Genomic DNA, 16,065 nt, shown 5'->3' with positions numbered 1-16,065 from the left:
CCTCAAAACCGGTCTTTCCACCATCACCAACTGGATGGCCACCCACTTCCTGAACCCTTCCAAAACATAATGCCTCCTCATCTGTCCCAAGGCACAAACCTAACCTCACCCCCTGGATCCAAGAACTTGTCACGGACAATCCACACATTTCCGTCTCCACACCTGTTAAATCCCTTGGCTTCAACATCGACCCCCATCTTTCCTTCACACGCCACAAAGTTGCTGTCACCAAAACATGCAATCTACAACTACACCTCCTATGGAAAATCAGACATATCCTTCCTCCGAACGACTACCGCACTGCAGTCCAAGCACTAGCTCCCTCCAAACTGAACCATGGAAATCTCCTTATTGGACTTCCCAACACAACCCTTTCCCCCCTGCAAGCCATACAAAATGCAGCATCCTGATTCATGCTCCACCTACCCAAACATTCACACGTAAGCCTTGCTTCTTGACCAGCTCCACGAACCCCCCCATAACTTAGAGAATTGCCTTCAAAGAACTCTATATTGTTTTCAAAGCAATGCACCTCAAAACTCCATCTTATCTTCATTACAAACTCAAACCCATCGCCCACACAAACACCAGACAAGCCAACCAACACCTTCTACACATTCCACTCTGCAACCTTGCATGCAGACAAAAACAAGCATTTACCCACTGGGCACCCAGAGCATGGAACACCCTAACTCTCCACACAGCACTGCATCCTCCATCACCACTTTCAGAAAGAGCCTCAAAAGATACCTGTTTCCCCACACATAAATCTGCCATCCTCCAGTGCTATCACTTGTCTATCCTAATCATTCTATCCTTTCCTGAAAACATTTAGCAACTTTTCAACTCTGATCTTTTCAATATTTGAACCATGTAAGGCTCTCCGAGATCCACTGGGTAGGACCAGCGCTAAACAAAAATTCTAATAAATAATGACATTTGATGGTCTTCGGTTTATGGGTAAGTTAAGGTTATCATGATATTTGATTTAAATATAAATATATTTTTTAAGTATTGATAATCTATTTGTATTTTGTTACCTTAACATTATGATTTCTGTTGTAGACTTTACGTTTTTGTTGGTTTAACCTTAACTATTTTGTAAAAATAAAAAATGTCAAATAATTTCCTATGGTTTTTTGAGGTTTTATAATAGTTTGTAAATGTTTTTAAGTACCTTTTAATTGTGTAGATTATTATGTGTTATAATGTATTTAATAGAAAAATATGAATGCTGTAAGTTTTTGTATCTAGTTGTGTAAAATTTGGATTATTTATATTTGTGAAAATGTAACTTGTGTGGCGACCTCCACATCCCCCTTGAAGCCGACCCTTACTTCCAATGTTAATAAGAACCCAATGTTTACATTTGAAGAATTCCAATTACATTCTACGTGCGTGTATTAGCTTTTTGAAAAATACCAATTGAAGGTTCTTCCACTTATATTATAAATACTTTTGGGTACTTATTCAATTTTTTTCAGGGTATTATTACAGAAATTACCAGAAATTGAGGAAATATGTAACTGTTGACTTACATGCTATTATTATTAAAATAATATATATTGTGAAGTAGTGTGTTAAATGTTTTAAAGTACCATTTCATTTTGAAAATGTCTTAGACTGTATTTAATTGAAATATAGCTGTAATTGTGTTTTATATAGCTGTGTACAATTGGAATTATTCATTTTTATGAAAATGTAATATAGATTTTGTAACAGCCTTCAAATCAACGCTTAAAGATGTCCCTTACCTTCAATGTTAATAAGAACCTTTGAAAAGGGGTCAAATTAAAAATACAAATTTAAAAATTTGAAAAATTCTAATTAGAGATTATTTTTTACCAAGGAGTATGTGAGCCCCTCTACTGAGAACGAACATGGGTCAAATTTATTTCATTTATTTTTTATTTATTTATTTATTTCTACCGCGCCATAGCCCACAGGCTTCAGGGCGCAAAACAGACAACAAAAAACTAAGAGACAGAGGGCCCGATTTACTCAAACAGTGTGGTTTACAAATTATTACGGAAAGTAGTGTAGCTTTCCTCTGATCGCATACATATAGTTTATTCCAGTTACTTGCCGCTTTAAGAGGGAAATAGCTCCCTCTTTTAGCTTGCGGTATAACCAGATGGTGTGTGATACTTGATCGCAAAGTCCTATTTGGGGAGTATTTTCTGAATGTGCGCTTTAGGTAGTCTGGAACCTCTCCATATAGACAGTTATGGGCCAGAGCCAATGTCTTAAATTGGATTAGCTTCTCTACAGGAAACTAGTGAAGCTCCTTTCTGTAGTGTGAGATATGTTCCTTCCTAGTAGCATTGTACATTATCCTAATAGCGTCATTTTGAACAGTCTGTAGCTTTTGAATGAACGCGTTGCAATAGTCCAGCCAGGGCACGATTATGGCCCGAATTAAAGTTTTGCAGATTTTACGTGACACCAAAGGATTTTTCTGTTTTAAGATTTTAAGGTGGTAGTGTGCATTTTAGTCACATAGTTGACATGCGCATCCGCATTGAGAGAGGCCTCAAATTATTGTACCTAGGGTTTTTACTTTTTCAACCACCTTGATGGTGCAGGTATCTAAAGTAAAGTTTGTGTAGGCGTGGGCCAACTTTTTTCTGGCCGGTGTAGTTCCAAAGATCATGCGGCTGTCTTAGAGCTATTTAGGCACATCCAGTTTTCAGTCATCCACTCCTGGATGATCGAATATATGTGATTGTGGGTTGTTGTATCTTTAACATGATCACCACTAAAATCCACGATAAGATGGAAGTCGTCGGCATAGTTGGTGAAATGAAAGCCCATACTTTCATGTTTATCACATAAGCGCCATATGTAGATGTTAAATAGGATTGGGGAAATACAGGCCCCTTGTGGCACACCGTATTTTATGGAGATGGGGTCTGAACACGCAGTACCCCAGCACATCTTGGGTGGTCTTTTGCTCAGAAAGGAGCGAATCATTTCTACGGTCTGGCTTGATCATTTACCAATATCAGCATGTGTTTCCAACAATCTGGCGTGGTCTAGGAGATCAAACGCTGCTGAAAGATCTAATAAAATGAGGAGGCCCATTTTACCATCACTATAGTACTTAGCATTTGCGTCTGTAGGTCCAGTAATGCACTTTCTGTTTCGTAATTTCTACGGAAACCAGATTGTTTATGATGGAAAACGGTTCAAAGTGAGCCTGTAGTTGGATAGTTGCTGCCTTGTCCAGTATTTTTAGTAAAAAAAAGGGGTATTGATTATTGGCCGTAAGTTTGCTGGGTCCTTAGCACTGAGCCCTGGCTTCTTAACAATGGGTGTAACCGCCACTTCTTTAATAGTAGTGGGAACTTTCTTATGTAAGAAGGAGGCATTTATGAATCGTGTAAAAAAGGAGCAAAGATGCTGACGTGTTTAACTATAATCTTAGGTGGGAGGAGGTCTCCAATACAGGAGGTAGGCTTGATATTTGCAAGCATTTGAGCAGTGTCAACAATAGTCATAGGTCGAAAGCCGAAACTAGGCATGGTGTTAGTATTCTCAATGTGGGTTTCCATCTCTTGTTCTGAAGGTGTCAAGAGGCTCCGGGTCCTGGGCAACATGGCTTCGACAGGCCTTCATCGGTTAAAGAAAACCTGCAAGCTCTGGTTGACGACGGTGGACGGAATGACCGGTGCTTCTCTTCGTTCTGCTTGGCAGTCCCCGTCTCCGGTCGACAGCCTTTTGAGGGTCTGACTTCCAGGGGGCTTCTGCGAAGGTAAGCGGTGCACGATGGTCCCTCGTAGCTTGGTAAGAAGTCTCCTAGCCAGGTCCTCTCTTGGATCAGTTTCTGGAAGGCACAGCAGCTTTCGATGAAGGGAACAGCAGTTCACCTTCTTCCTCCGGCTCGGCTTCGAGAGTAAGCATCAAGTATCAACTTCAGCTTCTGAAAGATTTCTAGCAGTGAGAGGCCCCCATATATACTAGTTGATTTCCCATTCATTCTGCTGGGTCACACTCAGGCAACCAATCACTCAAAAGGGCAGTCAGGCAGCCAATCAGGCGCACTGTGCATTCAGGCCATTCTTCTACATCCAGACACTCAAAACACAGAATGTGTTTTCGGACAAGCATTGCGCCATTCAACACTACACACTGTATTCATACCGGTTCCGGGCACAGCTATCTCAGTCATTGTGTCAAACACCAGATACTAGACACCAATAAAACAGAATGCATATTCATCATACACTCCATTCACCCAGGTGCCACCCCATGTGCGTACCCACAACATACGGTTGTTGGGACGGCTCCAGCCAGTCTGGTCGGCACTTCCCCCACACTACCATATATGGAACTTCCACCCAACAGCCAGTCAGGGGGAAGGGACAGAGCCAGGGCTTCCCAGGACTTCGGGAAAACCAAGGTAACAGGTAATGGAGGGCAAGAGGCCACGGGGGCCATCTTGTCTCCATCACAAATCTACCGATTCCAACGGTAGGGCCTGGGCATCCCAAAATGGAGGACGCTCGGGGCACCTGTCAATTAAGCACGGATCTGCCACAAGCCCATACCCTGCTCTGTGGGCCACACACAGGTGCCCAAAAACATACACTAGGAGCACAGGGTTGTACTCCCACCCAAGGGTGCCATAAGAGTATCCCAAGGGTCTGTTCACCAAACCAAAAGAGAGAGCTGCACCGCCAGGAGTCCCACATGAACTCCTGTGTGGAAAACAAGTCAGAACACACATTATAAAGCAATAAAGGACAAGGATACGGAGGCCCTGTCCCTCAAAAATGCATTTCCAGCATCACAGTCACCCCCGCCCAGACTGAGGTCAGGGTGCCTAATCTCCCACGAGATAGACACCCTCATCCAGATGATCAACATACCTTCTGGAAAGGCCATCTGCATTATCATGATTCTTCCCTGGTCTGTGCTCAATGGTGAAGTCTAGCCCTTGCAGGCTAATGGACCACGTGAGCAGTTTCAGATTTCCACCCTTCACCTGCATAAGACACTTTAGGGGCTTATGATCTGTTTGGACTTTGAAGGTAGACCCTGTAAGGTAGGGCCTAAAACTGCAAGGGCTCCAAACGAAGCTGAAACATTCCTTTTCAACAGTAGCCCACCTAAATTCTCTTCCCTTGAGTTGTCTACTGATGAATATGATCGGATGTTCCCTCCCTTTTTCATCTAACTGGGACAAGACAGCTCCAATTCCGGTGTCGCAGGCATTCGTCTGGACGTTAAAGGGTTTGCTGTATACAGGTGCGCACAACACAGGTGCCCTACACAAACTTTCATTCAAGCCAACAAAGGCCCTCTGACAGTCTTCTGTCCAATTAACCTTCCTCGGTTGTTTGGGCGAAGTCAGTGCTGTAAGAGGGGCAGCTAAGGTCCCATAGTCCACCATGAAATTGCGATAATACCCAGTGAGGCCCAACAAGGCTCTCACCTGGGTTTGAGTAGTGGGAGTCTCCCAGTCATATACATCCTGTACCTTACTGGGGAGGGGTTGGATTTGACCCCCTCCTACCTCATGACCAAGATATGTGATTTTCCCCTCAGCTATCTGGCACTTGGTGGCCTTGATAGTGAAGTTAGCCCTTTTCAAGGCCTGCAACACTTTATCCAAGTGAGTCAAATGCTCCTCCCAAGTGGAACTGTAGACGGCGATGTTGTCTAAGTAGGCCACACAAAAGGCCTCCAGCCTCCATGGTTGACTAAACGTTGGAAAGTGGCAGGTGCATTTTTCAAACCAAAAGGCATGACTCTAAACTGGAAGAGCCCCTCGGGTGTTGAGAATGCCGTCTTTTCCTTGACATGGTCCGTCAGACCTATTTGCTATCTGACATATGGTAGCAACTGCTTTTGACAGGCACACTGTCACCAGTGTCAATTTCGTACCTACACCACGGTGCAAGGCCTGGCGTCAGTAAGAACAGAGAGGCATACTGCCTAGAGCAAAGCTCTGCAGGCCCTCTGCTGCTTTGTCATCAGATCTGGACAGAGATGCACTCCCTCCACTGAGCCATCCTGAGGGTTGCTATGCAGCAAATCAGGAAGGGGCTCGCGCTCATCCTCTTCTTGCTCGGAAGCGAGTAGGAGACACAAGACTTCTGCTCGTCTATGGAAAGCCTTGAGCCTGTTAACATGGAATACCTGAGGGGCTACCCCAGGGACTCCCATGTCAATCAGATAGTTGACTTTGCCCATCTTGGAGATTATGCTGAAGGGTCCAGTCCACTTATCTGCCAAAGCATGAGGCTTTGTAGGCTCCATCACAAGGATCTCCTGTCCCGCAGTCCAATCGACTCGTGACTCTTTAAGGTCATGCCAGTATTTATTCAGTTTCTGACTGGCCTTAAGATTTGCTGTCGCATGGCCCATCATCTGTGTCATCCTCCGTCTGAGGCCTAACACATAGTCCCCCAATTGCTTGGCAGGACCTGCAAGGGTGGCGTCCAAACTTTATCTGATCAAGGCAAGGGGCCCCTCACTGGATGGCCAAAGAATAACTCAAAGGGGCTCAAACCAACACCCTCTTGAGGTACCTCTCTGTAAGCGAACAGCAGGCATGGCAGGAGGAGATCTCATTTCCTCCTTAGGGGCTCTTCCAAAGCGCCTAGCATGCCCTTGAGAGTTTTATTAAATCTCTCGACCAGACCATTGGTCTGGAGGTGGTAAGAGGTGGAGAACCTGCAAGTTACCCCGCACTCTTTCCACATCGTCTTCATGTAGCTCGACATGAAGTTGGATCCTCTGTCAGAGACAACCTCTTTAGGGAATCCAACACGGGTGAAAATGCCCAGGAGAGCCCTGGGAACCACTTTGGCCGTAACCGTCTGAAGGGGTATAGCCTCAGGGTACCTGGTGGCATGATCTACCAAGACCAGGATGAACCGATGTCCACCTGAAGTGGGAAGGTGAAGGGGACCGACACTGTTGATGCCCACCCTCTCAAATGGTGTGCCAACCACTGGCAACGGCTGCAGTGGGACAATAACACTGCCTCCAGTCTTGCCAGACAACTGAAAAGTTGGGCAGGTCTTGCAGTGGGACTCCACTTCTACTCCCATCCGAGGCCGCAGAAATGGGCAAAGAGCCTTTGCTTTATATTCTTGGTCCAAAGATGACCAGCTAAGGGCACCTCATGCGCCAACTGCAGTAGGAAGGGCCTGTAAACCTGGGGTACCACCAACCTCTTGAGGGCACCAGGTTCAGGCTTAGTGGGCTCACTAACAAGGAGCTCACCCTCCCAATAAATCCAGAATGTCCTAGGCACTTCTCCTTGTGCCTGGGACAGGGCCTGTTTCCTCAGACCCTCGAGAGAGTGGCGCTCTCTCTGTTCCTTACAGAAGTCCACCCGGAAGGGTCCCCCTTCAGCCAGCAGGCATTGAAGGTTGGGGTGGTCCTCCAGGTTGAGAACCTCTCCCGCAGGAGGGTCTTCTGCCTCTTCTCGCTCCGGAGTTGCGTTTGGGTTTACCACGGGATCCAGCCCGTCCGGAGCATGAATCCCAATGGGTGCTGCAGGAACAGCAGGAAGAGAAGGGGTCCCTTTCGCAGAGGCAGCCTTCTTACTCTTCCTCCTTCGTTGTGCCTTGGGTTTCCCCGTCGGCGAGGGTTCCGGACTTGCAGCCGGACCCGGTCTCACCTACGACCTAGTGACTGCAGCAGCAGTCATGGGAAGACCATCCGAGATCAACCCCAACTCTACTAGATCGTTGCCTAACAAAATGTTAGCAGGGACAATGTCCTGAACCAGGACAGGAAGCTTTGCTGTCTTGTCTCCAATCATGATTGTGACTAAGGCTAAAGGCGATAATTTGGGGGGCCCACCAGCTAACCTGGTGGTTCTCAGAGGAGCACCTACATAGTCCTCTGGCTTGAGCAGGGTCCTGTCCACCACTGTCATGCTCGCCCCAGTGGCTCTCAAGCCAGTAGGAGGCTGGCCATTCAAGAGGACACTTCACAAAAATCTACGGGTGTTCTGTGGGATTGTAGCCAGTACTTCTGCGTACTGGTCCCAGGCCCCAAGGGACACTAGAGAAATCTCTACAGGAGCACTGAATGTGATTCCTGTAGAGGAGGGGAGGACAGTGGCCTCCACCTCAGGTACGGAGTAAGGGCAGGTCAGGCTGACAGCCTGGACTCCAAGTGCCTTACCTTTACACTTGGGGTCACCCTTCTTTTGGTCCAGAGCCCCACATTCTCAACAAGTGCCAGGAGTGCGGGGTACGGTACTGGAACCACTGGGACCCTGCTTTGCAGCAGGCGGACCACTATTCTTACTTCCACCAACATAGGACTTATCCCCACTACATTTTTGGGTCTTAGGAGAAAAAGGTTTTGGTTTACCCGACTGTGATTGCTTCTGGGACTCCTCAGCATTCTGAGAGGTCCCCTTTTCTTTGTCCTTGTCCTTCCCACTGGAGTCCTTAGAGGACACCCGGCGGTAGACCCACGTGTCAGCCAGTCTGGTCAGCTTATAGGGATCTAAAATTTTCTGGTCAGTAATATACTGACACAGCTCTGGTGAACAGGCTTCCGAAAAATGCTCAAGAAAACAAGAGGTGCGATAATTCAACAAATGTTTTCACTTTGTAACAATCAATCCACCCCATCATGTGCATGTGTGCAGCACTCACGCAGTCATCCCAAGACACATTCTCTTGTTTATTAAATTCCCTGCACCTTTTAAGGTATTGGGTCGGTGTTTTGCCAAACTTGGCAATCAAAGCAGACGGCATGCACTCATACTGACCCCTTTCTTCCACATTCAGTTTCAGAATATAGTCATATCCAGTCTGAGGCACTCTGCTTAACAAACACTTAGCCCAATCTCTTTTATCAACATCATGAATTGCACAAGCCATCTGAAACGCTTCAATCCATTGGAGGATATCAGAACCCTCCGCATACACACCCACCAAATCTTTCATAAACTTGGTGGCTGGGGACCTGACACTCTCAACGGGTTTCGCTGAAGTCTCCACTCTAGCTTTCTCTAGCTGTATTTTCTGACATTCAGTATCCCTGTTCTTAAGTTCAAGATCCCTATCCTTTAGTTCCAGATCCCTGGCTTTAAGGAGCACTTGCTGAGGCAACTCCTCTTTCTTCAATTCAGCTTCTGTTGCCAACCTTTTGTATTGAAAGGCTAACTGTTCCTGTTGTAGCTCCAATTTTAAAAGGTCAATCTTCAGGGCTTCCCCCTGAAGAGCAGTGCTGGGTGTCGGAACAGAGTCAGCAGGAATGGCTGCATTCCCAGAAACAGATTCAACAACAACCCCAGGGGTAGGGGCCTCAATGGTTAAATCCTCCCCTTCAAGAGTTTTGCAATCTGTCTGGTATTCCAACAGGGCAGCTATCAGCTCGTCTCTAGACTTATCCTCAACGTCTAATTCCCTGACTTCACAAGCACCCTGGAGAGCCTCTAAGGTCATCCGGGTCAATTTACCATTTGCAATAGATTCCATTGCTTGTAATGTAGTTATCTTGTACATAACTAAACCTCAATTTAACAAAGTGTAGATATTTTGTAAGTGGCAAGGTTATACACTGATTCTTAAAACCATAAGCATACCACTGCTGCCACCAGTGTAAAGACCAGAAGTGGGTGTCTGTACTCCTGCTCTCTATATGGCAGAGGAGAGGTAGAGGACCCCAGCCAAGATTCTTTATTTGGTAAACGTGGGTTAGCAATCAAGTCCTAGCTTCTCAGGAGGTGATGCAGGCTGGTTCTTAAGTACAGTGTAGTCCCCAAGTACCCTCAATTAATGTCCATACACTGTATTAGTGAAAACACAGTCTATATATAATTAAGGTTCGAGGTTACATACACTATCACAATAACCCACTTTGTGCTCAGTTAATATACAATGGCAAATATATACACAGTTCTACGTGGTACCACAATTACTATCAAATTTCATTAAAGTGCATCAACTGGAATTAGTCTAAATGTCACACAAATAAAGTAATAAAGAGAACCAACAATAGACATACGACAAAAGCAGTTGGTTAGAACAATTGGCAGAATACTGAGCTCGTACTACCAGGCACAATTCTATATGAGGATCCCCCCACTTGGGCAACCTTTAAATAAAGATATTGTACACGCCCAGTCCATATATTGTTCACAAGAGTCTTATTTCCTTCTACAATAGTTCCACAACCCCAATGTACCTGGAATCGCATAGTTCGACGACGGGTCGTCAACGGATCTTTCTTGAGCGGCTCCCTTTAAGGCAGGAGCCAAGGATCGTCGAGATCCCTGAAGAAATGGTGAACAACCAAGTTGAGGCAGCAGCTTCCGTACTGGCGGTACTCGTCGATGATTGGTCGTGGACATCCTGTGAGGATGAGGTGTGCGGGGCACCTCGGTGTCGATAGTTCGGGACCGCAAAGAGTAACTTTGGCCCAGCAAGGGCGTCGAATCGTCCGGCGTCTCAGCGGTCCTCAGGTGGCGGGAAACCCACCTGTGGATGCTCCTCAGCACGTCGATGGCCCTGACTTTCTCCGATGGGACAAAGCGGTCGGCAGTGCGGATGAGGGCGTCCTTGGATTCTAATGTCTTAATCAGGTGGAGTGTTGCGGCTCCGGTCATCGGCGGCACAGCGTCAAGTGGTTCCCGGTCCTGGGCAACACGGCTTCGACAGGCCTCCAGCGGTTATAGCAAACCTGCAAAGCCTGGTCGACAACGGTGGACGGAATGTCCGTTGCTTCTCTTCGTTCTCCTCAGCGGTCCTGGTCACCGGTCGGCAGCCTTTCGAGGGTCTGACTTCCAGGGAGCTTCGGCGAAGGTTAGCGGTGCACGATGGTCCCTCGTAGCTCGGGAAGAGGTCTCCTAGCCAGGTCCTCTCTTGGATCTGTTTCTGGAAGGCACATCAGCTTTCAGATTACAATGAAGGGAACCGTGGTTCACCTTCTTCTTCTGGCTCGGCTTCGAGTGTAAGCATCAAGAATTTACTTCAGCTTCTGAACAATTTCTAGCAGTGAGAGGCCCCCAGATATACTAGTTGATCTCCCATTTATTCTGCTGGGTCACACTCAGGCAACCAATCACTCAGAAGGGCATTCAGGCAGTCAGGCAGCCAATCAGACGCACTGTGCATTCAGGACATTCTTCTCCATCCAGACACTCACAACACAGAATGTGGATTCGGACAAGCATCGCGCCATTCAACAGTACACACTGCATTTATACCGCTTTCGGGCAGGGCTGTTTCAGTCATTGTGTCAAACACCAGATACTAGACACCCATAACACAGAATGCGTATTCGTCACACACTCCATTCACCCAGGTCCCACCCCACGGGCGTAGCCACACCATACAGTTGTTGGGAAGGTTCCAGCCAGTCTGGTCGGCACTTCCCCACACTACCATATATGGAACTTCCACCCAAGAGCCAGTCAGGGGAAGGGACAGAGTCAGGGCTTCCCAGGACTTCGGGAAAACCAAGGTAACAGGTGATGGAGGGCAAGAGGCCGCAGGGCCGTCTTGTCTACATCAGGAATCTACCGATTCCAATGACAGGGCCTTGGCATCCCAAAATGGAGGACGCTCAGGGCACATGTCATTTAAGCACGGAGCTGCCACCAGCCCATACCCTGCTCTGTGGGCCACACACAGGTGCCCAAAACATACACTAGGAGCACAGCGTTGCTCTCCCACCCAGGGGTGCCATAAGGGTATCCCAAAGGTCTGTTCACCAACCAAAAGAGAGGGCTGCACCGCCAGGTTTCCCACATGAACTCCTGCGCGTGAAACAAGTCAGAACACAAATGATAAAGCAATAAAGGACAAGGATACGGAGGGCGTGTTCCTCCGATGCATTTGCAGCATCACAATGATGTCCAGTGTATTGTGCATGGCGTCTGCTCCTTGTCTACCTTTTATAAAGCACACCTGGTCCAAATGATATATTCCATGCGTGAGGCCAGGACCCTTGTGTAAATCTTTGCATCTGTGTATTTAACATTTAACAGCGATATCGGACGGTATGACTTGCAGCATGCAGGATCTTTCCCTGCTTTAGGGATAACTACTATGTGGGCTCTTGTGAAGGATGGCGGGGCCTGACCAGTTTCTTGTAAGTCGTTAAATAGTTTAGTCATGTGGGGGGGCCAGGATGCTTGCAAATTGTTTATAGAAACCCATGGTATACCAGTCTTCCCCTGGTGCCCCTCCCGGTGGGAGACTCTTTATCGCTGCCTTTATTTCTTCGGAAGAGATGGGTGATTCCAGGAGTGCCCGCTCTGCCCGAGAGAGACGTGTTAGTCCTGCCCTGCCGATATATTCTTGCATCTCTGTCTCTACCCTGGCGCCCTCAGAGGTGTAAAGGCCTTCATAATATTTGGCAAAGTGGTCAGCTATTTCCTCTGGAGATGTGGCCCAGCCCCCTTCTACTGTTCTAACTCTCTCAATCCATCTCTCTGCCCTCTGAGTTCTCAATCTAGAGCTGGCATCTTATCTGGCTTATTCCACTTTTCGTAGAATTTTTGTTTTAAGAATTTCAGTTTTCGTATTGTATCCCTATCCCCAGCACTTTCGCTCCTCCCTTTTTTGTTTGAGGGTTTCTAGGTGTTCCTTTCAATATGTCACCTGCGTGTGCAGCCTTTCCTCCAAGTTCGAAATCTCCTTGCCCATTTTCTCCTCCTGTAGCCTCCGTTCCCTTTCCTGCCTGGCTCCCTCCATCATCTGTAGACCTCTCCATGTGGCCTTCCCTGCCTCCCATAGCGTTGTGGGCCCCATCTCCCCATTATCATTCATCTGGAAGTATTCTTCAATTGCGGCCTTAAGTTCTTGTGCAAAGTTTGTCTCGCCAGAGGAACTCGTTGCAGCGCCACTTGGGGTCCCGACAGCCTGAGCCCTCCATATCTAGGGTTGCTGTCACCATATCATGGTCAGACCAACCGACTGCTCGGATTGCGCTTCCCCTTATTCGGGGGTGGTAATATCTGTTTATCAGTAAGTAATCAATTCGAGTGAAGGTTCCTTGGACACTGTACCTAAATGTGTATCCCTTCTTGTCTGGGTATTGTGCTCTCCAGACATCCACAATGCCCCCATCACAAGTTTTTCCTGAATGTATCCCACCCGCCTGGATGGGCCCCTTGGGTTCTGCCCTCGTCGCTTGCCTATCCATTTGTGAATTTTCCCATGTATTAAAGTCTTCCCCTATTACGGTGAAGCCTTTACTTCTCCCCACAATAGTGGCGAGAGCCTCATCATTGCAAGAACCTTGACCCTGGTTGGGTGTGTATGCTAGTGTAATCTGGATATTGTTTTATCCAGAGTAGAAAATCCAAGATCTTTTAGATGTCAGTACTTTAACATCAAGTAGCTGCTGGCATGTGGAGGGTGTGATAGATAAACATATCAGCTTTGGTGTTGCTCTGTTGAACTAGATATTATCAGGTGGGAGGCTGCAGTGTATGTGGATGTTTGTGTGTGTATGTGCACTGTAAGGTACTAGGAGATGCAGAGGTGAGCCAGTTTAGGTTCCAGTCTGTTTCTAATCCCGAGAGTGGAGGATTTGTTGTGGCACTTTTATTCTGGATGCAAGGATTCTACTGCACTGGGTTCCATTTTAGGATGACTAGGGTGAAGGGGCTTTCTGGCTGCTGAGTGAGAGCAGGGAAGGCTGACCTGACTATGTGAGCTTTCTGTTTTCCTGGTTGAGGCGCTGCATGCAGGCATGCACCTGTGCTGGAGAGGTTATCCTGGTTTGTGCTGTTGGTGTTCCAGTCAATATTTGCACCTGCACATTTTTTGGGTGCAGTTCTGTAGTTATTTGTTGTAAATTCTCAGAGTGCTTCGTCTTTTGACACTGTGGGTCTGTGTTGCTTGTTGGATTGTATGCAGCGTCTTTGGGTCAGAATCTGTGATGGTTTTGTGAATAGCCATGTTTTGAAGGCTTTCTTGAAGAGTAGGTGGTCAATCTCAATGATATTTGTAAAATGCGGTACTAAGGCTGAATTGCTAGATCTAAATGTTCTTTTTTGCTTGGAAAGGGATGAATTGTTACAATTTTGCAATATTGATGTAAGCATGGCCTGCCCAGTTTAGAGATTTAGCTTGACCAAAGATTCCGACATTCCTAGGGCTCTATACATCCCACAGTTCACAATACAGTGATGAGTAGCTGCAAAGAATAGGTCATTATTAGTTATTACTAATCCCCAAAAAGAGAGTAGTGGGAAGAATAAGTGTTGAGCATCAGTGCCAACTTTGAACTTTCATGACTGTACTGGTGATATCTCTGCCAGTAATGTACTGCATTAATGCAAAACATGCCTAGATTACTATTAGATGGCACTGAGAGTCATTGGGCTGAGCATAGATCTCTTAATTATGGATTCTTGTACATTTTGTGTTGAAAGAGAGCACAGGAATGGGGGAGTTCTGCTTCCATTTTTGTCAGCAAATGTCTATGATGCCACACCACCACTACCTGCACCTCTGCCAGGTGAAGTGACGGGAAACGGAAATCACTGAAAAGGTAGTCTACATGTTCTCTCAAAGACGATATAGGCTGGGGGAAAACTCCCAGGCTCACCCACTGAATAAGGGAGTGCCCCCAGATCATAGCTATCTGGGTCTATTTGCATGAATAACCTATCAGATATCCTTGTGACAGATGGAAGTACATCATTTACAATATATTGATCTCTTTAAAAGTACATCCCACTCTTGTATATCAGCAGACTTGGGCACCTCAAAAAATTGGCGTTCAAAAATTAATACTTTTTAATCTTTGACACATTTCAGAACTTGTTAACATCCTAGTTTGTGACGGGGGGTGGTCTAAGGGAGGAATGAAGCTAGGTTTCAGATACCTTAGACTTTTTGGCCTGAAGTTCACATTTTTGCCAGTTCTCTTAAGTTTGTGTTACACTTCTAAAATTGACATGTAACCCGTCCAGTAGTGATGCATTGCTCCACCAGGTGATCGCCCTTTAGCTCCCTTCCTGGTGATGTGAGTATTCACTATGTGAATTGGTATTCACAGTTGCACTTTGAGTTATTGGTGAGATTGCACTGCAACTCTGTCTACTTGGTAAAGAGATAGCTTCAAGTCCCATTTAAGAAAGCCGCTCACTATATCTGTACCCAAGGCCCACTATATCTGTACCAAAGCATGTCTCTATTAGCCAACTGCCAACATGCAGGAACAGGCTAGAGGGACAATTGAAGACTTCCAGCCTACTGCTTCATGTCTTCCTCACAGTGCTCAGGATTCTGTTCTCACCAACCCAAAATGAATGAAACACTCTATGCCCCTATGCACTCTGAATTTACTGTAGTCTGCAAAAGAACTGTTGTTCAAGTACAGGCTAAAATCCACATCGGTGTAGCCCTGTCGGTACGCTGTTCCTGCCATCCTGTTCTTCTGCTTATAGCCGTTACCGCTACCACTCTAGTTCAGACATGCAGGCAGCAAGGGGTGGTGGCCATAAGATCAACACTCCACAGCAGTGGTGTGGGGGCTTCATTCCTCCCCCCTGCTCCCCGATCACTCTCACAACTTCGGATTTTGATGCCGAATTGCCAGTGCTGGGTATCATGTTGGGAATCTTAATGGGATCAGGGCCTTTTAATTCTACAGGAGCGAACAGGACAGTTTTGAATTCATTCATCCCCGGAGATAGCACCCAATGTGCAGCACCCTATGTACAGCTCATCTTCCCATCATGCTCTTCCTTTTCCAATTGTTCTGCTCCTAAACTCTCTTCTGAAATCCTGTCTTCTGTCATCTTACTTTTTCCATCTCAAACTTTCCATGCTACCAACAAAGATTGTACTCTTTCAAAATAATGTCCACTTTTAATCATCTTTGCTGCTTAGGCATACATGCTACATAAATAAAATAAAATAAAATCAGGTTTCAAAACGTATTGTTGCAAGGGCAAAGCGCTGTTACTTATCGATTTAAAGGCAAACTGTCCAGAGCGCGAATATCTTATGTACTGCCTGGTTTGAGACTGGCCATGTCTCCCACTATAGCTACTTCTATCTTTAACACACTAAAATGCTATTGTTTTGCCAACTAGAGCTAACTGTAGTACATCTTAAGCTA

The 16,065-nt window shown here is 46.4% G+C and overlaps 1 protein-coding gene across 3 annotated transcripts in view; it reads right to left on the bottom strand.

Annotated features, from left to right (window-relative positions):
- The window catches only part of LOC138491599 (ubl carboxyl-terminal hydrolase 18-like), a 1,142,981-nt gene that overhangs the window by 747,827 nt on the left and 379,089 nt on the right, over nt 1-16,065 (bottom strand). The gene's annotated exons all lie outside the window — the stretch shown is intronic.

Source organism: Ambystoma mexicanum, chromosome 10, assembly GCF_040938575.1.
Source record: "Ambystoma mexicanum isolate Mex_15411 chromosome 10, UKY_AmexF1_1, whole genome shotgun sequence".
NCBI classification, from domain to species: Eukaryota; Metazoa; Chordata; class Amphibia; order Caudata; family Ambystomatidae; genus Ambystoma; species Ambystoma mexicanum.
The sequence above is the reverse complement of the archived record's forward strand: the minus strand, read 5'-3'. Positions and strand labels throughout refer to the sequence as shown.